We start from the raw sequence: 7,965 nt of genomic DNA, 5'->3' as shown, positions 1-7,965 counted from the left end.
TTCACAAAACCATTAATTAATTAATAAACCCTGCTTCTCATACAGACTCTTCAAAATGAAGAATACAGCAGCTCGGGTGAAGCCTATAGCGCTAATATATGGAGTTTGGGTTGTGGAATCATTGAAATGTTCACAGGGAAGCGCCCTTGGCTTGATCTTGATTGGGTATTAACAGTTATTGTCTTTCATTTTTCATTCAAACAAATACACACACACACACACACTAATTAGAGTGATGGTGATTGGTAAGGTGCTGATTAATGGATGGTTCAGTTATAGTTAAACTTAGCATTAAATAGAATCATTTTATGCAGTGGCAGGTCAACCGTGAAGTGTGTTGGAACAAGCAAGATCCCCAAATACCACAAGATTTGTCGACTGAGGGTCAAGAGTTTGTCCAATTATGCTTCGAAAGAAATCCAGCGAGGCGGCTATCAGCTTCAGAATTACTGCAACATCCATTCGCGTCTTGATAAGTGCAGGTTTGCAGAAAACGGATAACAATGGAAAGAAAATCCTAAACATGAAGACATTAAAGAGAAGAGAATTATGGTGGTATAGATCGATTATTAGTACTTCATTTGTACAACAGATTTCTTGTATATCTAGGGCTGAAAACTCACCGATATCTTGATATAGATTTTTTTTTAAAAAACTTTTTAACTGTTATGAATATTATCATTGTGCTGTGGATGTCCATGAATCAACAACTGTCAGGATTAATGACCTTAATTATGGTCTTCATGAATCAAAACTTCCAAGCAGACTTAGCTTTGCACTTCCTTCTCGCTTTCATGAATTTAAAACATTAAGTTAAAGACCTTTCATTTGAAGACCTTTCATCAAGTGTATGTGCGAAAATTCTTGATAATGTGTGCCACATTATATTCTTTGGGTTATTTTTTTAATGACCAAAGGCCTATGAATAGCGGTTTTGCAATTTTGGCTCATGACTAGGATTTGAATGAATGAACGAACGAACCAGGTAGGATTATAAATAGACGCTCCAAATCCTCCACATTCAATGAAATGAAGAGAAAAGAGTCAGAATATTGTGTAATAATAAGATGCAGATGGACCATATATGTGTGTGTGTATATTATTTTAGTAGGTTTTGATTCAAAACTCTAATATATAAGACAAGCCTAGTTGAGGAGAGACTGCTTTTCGCTCTCTGTAACTTGAAGAACAATAGTTTCTATTACGAGTAACTCCGACTCCGAAGAAGAAAAACCTACGTTTGCCGTTGAGAATTTGATTCCTGAAGGATTCAATTAATTAATGGCCATATAATTAGCGTGACACTCAAATTGTTACTTAGACTCTAAAAATCAAGAATCAAACTTGCGTTTAAGGAACAAGTTACACCAAAGTTTATCGTTCTGGTTAGATTGGAAGAAAAGTTGAGAGAGAAAAAAATGATCAGAGAAGAGAAAATAGAGAGAACAAAAAATTAGAGGGAAGTTGTTATCATCCCTCTTACTTGGATGGATGAGAAAAAATAGAGAGGAAATAAAATTAACAAATATCTAAATGATTAAAATGTCTTTATCAAAATATATCATATTTAAAATTAAATTAAATTAAATATTGCAATAGAAAAATTATACTAACATTAGCATAATCAAATAATTTAAAATCAAGTTATTTGGTTTATATATATTTTCAGATTATTATGCTTTAAAACCAAATTATTTAATAAAAATATTGTTTTAAGATAAAAAAATAAAAAGTGAATAACTTTTTAAATATAATAAAAGAAAATAAATATGGAGAGGAAGTGAGAGGAGGGGCAATCATGAGAATCTAGTTTTTTTCCCAAATCTCTCCATATATGGAGAGAAAATTTGGAGAGCAAAATAGGACATGGGGCCTATCTTATTTTTTCCTCCACTTTTTCTTCCTCCCACATTTTTTTTCCTATCCAAGTAAGAGAAAACTTGTTTCCTCTCATATTTTTCTCCCTAATTTTCTCTCAATCCAAGCAAGTGTATGTCTTCATCACCATTTTACAGTGAAAGAATCCTAATACAACACCTGAGATATGTGTTATGCCAATCAACTCCGTCTGATTCTACAGATAAGATTTATTTAAAATATTTTATTTATTCTTAAGTTCAAATTTTTTCATGTCTCCTATGTTAATTGTTTTTTCTCCCCCTTTTAATATCCCTACGTATTAGAGTATTTATATATCTGTAGTCTCCTCCTTTTGTCTTCTTGGTATACGATTCCAGAAACGACCATTCGGTCTATTAATGATTTGTGGGACATACTTTTCCATTGGGCTCAGATTCAAAGCCTACAGGCTACAGGGGACATTTGGTTTTGTCCTTTCCAGAAAATCTGATTTTTGGGATTAAATGATGACGTGGAATAATTATATACCTAATTTTTGTTTTTATGAATTTTTTAAAATTATGAAACAGTTACAAAATGTTGAAAAGTGCTTATATTCGAATTTTTAATATTATTTGAGAGCTCAACGCCAGCTAGGCTGTTAACTAAAAATAAAACATTTTTTTGGGGGACAAATTAACCTCGCGCCCGCCCCCAACATTTTGATTATTCACACACACATATATGCTGGGAAAATTAATCCTTTTATGTGAAATTAAATGTTAATATTGTAGTCCTCTTATAATTCACTTGAATTGATCCTTATACGTTAATTTTTTTGTACCAACAAAATGTCACTCCTTATACATTAAAAGAATTAGAGGTAATCCCTACATCATCTTAAACTTTAATTTTTAGTCCTTAAATTATACACGAGTCAATCTCATATATCTTTCGTCTTTTATTAGTAATTCTATGTAAGTTTTTATTTTTAAAATTACGTTTACAATCATTTATAAGTATGTTTTACATAATTTAAAATAAATTTTTCTATATACTTATTTTGTATTTCATATATCATTACTAAAAAATTGTTTATAAATCATTCCAAACATAATGGCTAGTGACCAAATGGGCAAAGAGACAACCACATGCGACAACCGACGCCAAAATAGTGGTTTTTCTCAAAGTTATGTGTATGTATTGTACAAACTATATATTTTAGTGACAGACGACAAAATGAAGAATATTATAATGAGGAGGTAATTAGAAAAAATAATTATAAGTCCTAATAACAAGTAAGAAGTTATTATTCACTATTCTAGAATTTAGCAATATAAATTGCTCTGTTATTATTGAAAATTTTTAATAGTTATGTTTTTTACTTGAAACTTCTTTCTAATTCTCCCATAAAAATAAGCACATCAGCATGCATGTATGTTTTGTATTAAAAAACCACAAGTGGAAGAACTTTATGAAAACTAAACCATAGTTTTAGAAGTAATTTTACAGTATATAAAATAAATATGTAGAAAAATTTATCTCGATATAAAAATAAATGTTTTTAAAAAATACTTTTGAATATATCTAAACAGGCAAACACCTTCTTCGAGGGAACTAAATACTCCTTCTCGAGTCTCCTTACCAAGTAGATAAATAAATACTCCTTTCCCGGGGTCTATCTTTAATTGTGACTATATGACTTGCTCAGATTTAAGTGTTATAGGACTCAATTAAAGATACCTCTCCCAATTTTTTTTTCCATTTAATGTACTGGAACTTGTAACCTTGCTTTTAAGCAATTAAATCCCTTTCTACTAGGATCAACACCTAATGATCCTTTTCATTTCTAATATAGAGCTTAGTGAGAGGCTGGACTTAATCATAAATATAAAATTTTAATTCATTTTGTTTTTTATATTTATTATTTTTCTCAAATTAATATAGTTAATTTGTTAATTGATATTAATCTAATGTCATATGGGATATTTTAGAAAAAATTATGTTACATTTGTTATAACTAATTGATTAATTAATGAATTAAATTTTATTAATTTACCTAAATTAATCCAGAAGCTCTTATATTAAGAATAAAAGTAGTGTTTATTATCTGTATATCAACTCAAGTCGGAGTTAGTAATAAGGGAAGGATTTGCCTTTTATTACCATGAATCATGCAAAACATATTGTTTCAAATATTAGACAAAATAAAATAAAATGTGGTCCACTTGAAAGTTAAAATAACCGAGTACTCAACCGCCAAAATGACCCCCCCCCCGGTCCCCACATAATAAATGACACCGGTAGTTGAGCATTGTTGAATATTTGACCCCTATCGTGTGCCTCCTATCTTATTGTATATGACTCATATCTATCTCTTTATATAATATATCAATCCATCTCATTTTGCTCTCCCACTTATTTTCTATAATTTCTTCACAATCGCCATGGGAGAACCTCAAAAATTGCGGCTTTCCGTAATTGGTATGTCAAATTTCTCATCTTTTACAAACACACACACTATTATCTCTCTTTTGTTCGTAGATCACATATCATCCTGCAGAAATTTGCTGCAAATATATAAACATGATCTCACTTCAATGACATAGCTACTTAAAATTGATGTTCAAAGCTTTTTAACTTGTATCCATGAAAATTACCTGCTTGAAATTAACTGCCTGTATATGCATGAGGAGAATGCAATAGAGGAATATAGCATGGTTCTAATATAAAGTTGGATGATTTGTAAGATTACATGAGCTTGAAACATAGGCTGACTTTGATCAATCCAACCACCGGATATATCTATGTAATATAAACGCTTTGTTGCATCTCATGATGTCATTGTCTCTCCAGGTGTTTCAGTCGCCTACCCACTTTCTTCGTATAAAATATGATCGCCTGTGCATAGCTAATGAATCGATCATTTGACTTGTTTACTCAGAATCTGGTGGAGCCAAAGACAAGAATCCAAATGTTGATACAGAGTCTGATGCAGCCAAGCAAACAGATCACAATGGAGATATCGGTGATACCCCTAATGAAGAAAGCACGGCAATCAAAAACAAAAAGAGACATCAACTTTGGTTAAGAATAGCCTTCTATATTGTCTCTGTCTTGCTGGGCCAATCAGCTGCAACACTCTTGGGAAGACAGTATTACCAAGAAGGTGGACCCAGCAAATGGTTGGGAACACTTGTCCAGCTTGTGGGTTTCCCTATTCTCCTCCCGTTGTACTCTATCCCTGCATCCAAGCAAACCTCTGCTACAAATATAGTTATTGACAATCATGAACAACCCTCTGTTTCAAAGCTAGCACTTGTTTATGTCTCCCTTGGCCTTCTTGTTGCATTAGACTGTTACTTATTCTCTGTTGGTCTCTCTAACCTTCCTGTTTCTACATGTTCTCTTACTTGCTCCTCACAATTAGCCTTCAATGCCTTCTTCTTCTTCTTCCTTAATTCACTCAAATTCACACCTTACATCATAAACTCTTTAGTCGTTTTAACAATCTCCTCCTATCATACTGATTCTCCTTCAGCATACACACAAGTTTCAAAACAGAAGTATGTGATCGGGTTCATATGAACAGCTGCTGCTTCAGTTGGGTATGGACTGGTGCTTTCTCTGACACAGCTTGCATTCAGAAAAGTCTTCAAAAGGGTAAGTTTCAAGGTGATTCTGGACATGATAACACACCAATCACTTGTGGCACCATTTGCAACACTAGTGGGGCCGTTTGCTAGTGGGGAGTTCAGAAGTTTGAAGGCAGAAATGAAGGGGTATAGAATGGGGAAGGCAAGTTATGTGCTGAATTTAAGCTTTACTGCTATAACATGCAAGTTTTTAATGTGGGATGTGTGGGCTTGATTCTGGAGGTGTCTTCTTTGTTCTCTAATGTCATAAGTGTTTTGAGTTTGCCGATTGTACCGATTTTGGCTACAGTATTCTTCCATGACAAGATGAATGGGTTGAAGGTCATATCTCTGTTACTTGCTTTTTGGGGTTTTCTCTCGTACATCTTCCAGCAATACTTGGATGCGACCAATTCCAAGACTCAGTACAGAAACAATGATGCTTTATCCAGAAGCTCCCTGCTGTCACAAGGCGTGAATGGAAAATCTGGGTAAGTAGAAACAGGTCACTATGATGCTGGCGGTCCAAGAAAATCTTTATAGTAGACGCAGATATATCAGAATTGGATGTAACTGAACTTTTATCTCATTGGATTCATGTCTGTAAATTAGGTTTATCCAAAATTATCTCAAAGGAAGACAGAATTAAGAATGACAGTCTGCAGAGAGCAAGAATATGTTGATGGCATGATAAATAATAATGTGCCGTAGGGTTGCTTTATATATATACACGCAGAGAAGTACATGTAGTTGACGGTGAGAGTGCGTCAACAAATCTTGGAGAGATTTTAGGAGTGATACGCGGGAAGTTACAGATACAAAGATTACATCATAACTAATAGATCATAACAAACAGATAGTTCCAGATTATTCTCTAACACGCCCCCTCAAACGAGAGGGTGTAACTAGCAGCCCGAGTTTGCTGCGAAAACGTTGGAACTGAGACCATGGCAGAGGCTTCGTTAGACTGTCAGCCACTTGGTGTGTAGTAGGGACGTATCGAACATCGATGAGACCGGACAAAACCATGTCGCGAATAAAATGGACGTCGATCTCGATATGTTTACTTCTCGAATGATGAACGGGATTTCCAGCTAAAGCTCGAGCACTGAAATTATCACACCACATAATGGAGGGCCGTTTTAAGAAGAGGCCAAGCTCAGACAGCAGGGAATCGATCCATTTGACTTCGGCAGCTCCGTCGGCTAAGGCTCTGTACTCAGACTCTGTGCTTGACCTTGCCACAGCTCGTTGCTTTCGCGAGGACCATAAGACTAGCGTGCCACCTAAATAAGTGCATAAGCCTGCTACAGACTTTCTGTCATCGGTGTCCATAGCCCAATCTGCGTTAGTGTACACGTGGAGCTGTAATGACTTGAAGGGTTTTAAGTGAAGGCTGAGGCGATATGTCCCCTTCAAGTACCGTAGAATCCTCTTTGCTGCTTGAAAATGGGTGGTTCGCGGCTGAGACAGAAACTGACTGAGTTTGTTGACTGAATATGCGATGTCAGGCCGAGTTGTTGTGAGATATTGGAGAGAGCCGATAACTTGTCGATACAAGGTGGGATTGCTCACGGGTTCTCCGTCATGCATGGAGAACTGTCGACCCGTGACCATGGGAGTAGGTACTGGTGCACAATCGAGCATATTGAATCTTTTGAGCAAGTCAAGGACGTATTTAGCCTGACTGAGATATAAGCCTGTACGATCTCTATGGATTTCCAACCCCAGAAAGTGATATACTGGACCCAGATCTTTGAGAGAAAACATGGAGTTCATTTTGTCAATGAAAGTTCGTAAGTATGCTGAGTTGTTACCTGTAACCAGTATGTCGTCGACATAAAAAAGTACAAAGACGGTGAGGCTGCTCGTTTGAAGCATAAACAATGAGACGTCACTCTTGGCATTTGTGAACCCCCACTTGAGTAAAACCATTTTCAAGCGCTCGAACCAGGCTCGTGGGGCTTGCTTCAGGCCATAGAGAGCCTTAACAAGCTTACAAACATGAGTAGGTTTTTGTTGATCCACAAAGCCTTGGGGTTTTCGCATATAAACGTCCTCTTGGAGATAGCCATTCAGGAAGGCATTGTTCACATCAAATTGCCTTATTTCCCAGTTGAATGTAGCAGCCACAGTGAGGACCAATCGGATCGTTGTAGGCTTGATAACTGGACTAAAAGTTTCACCATAATCTATTCCTGGAGTTTGTTGAAACCCCTTAGCAACAAGGCGAGCTTTGGGTTTTAAGATTGAGCCATCAGGTTTATATTTAGTTTTGAAGACCCAACGACAGTCCACCAATTTTTGAGATGTGTAAGGAACCAATACCCAGGTCTTGTTCTGTTGTAAGGCAAGGAACTCATCTTGCATGGCATTGCACCAGTATGGAGAAGAGAGAGCAGCAGTGGTGGATATGGGCTCAGCAGTCTGTTCGAGTGAGGCTGGATCCTCAGCATGCATAAGGCCCACAAAGGGGTATTTTGGTTTATAG

The 7,965-nt window shown here is 35.8% G+C and overlaps 1 pseudogene; it reads left to right on the top strand.

Annotated features, from left to right (window-relative positions):
- The first annotated feature begins 4,286 nt into the window (after window positions 1–4,286).
- Window positions 4,287–5,969, top strand: LOC114711991 (purine permease 21-like; annotated as a pseudogene).
- The last annotated feature ends 1,996 nt before the right edge of the window (window positions 5,970–7,965 follow it).

This window comes from Neltuma alba, unplaced genomic scaffold (genome assembly GCF_004799145.2).
Source record: "Neltuma alba isolate B1F8T4 unplaced genomic scaffold, ASM479914v2 tig00001806_pilon, whole genome shotgun sequence".
Classification (NCBI taxonomy): Eukaryota; Viridiplantae; Streptophyta; class Magnoliopsida; order Fabales; family Fabaceae; genus Neltuma; species Neltuma alba.
The sequence above is the reverse complement of the archived record's forward strand: the minus strand, read 5'-3'. Positions and strand labels throughout refer to the sequence as shown.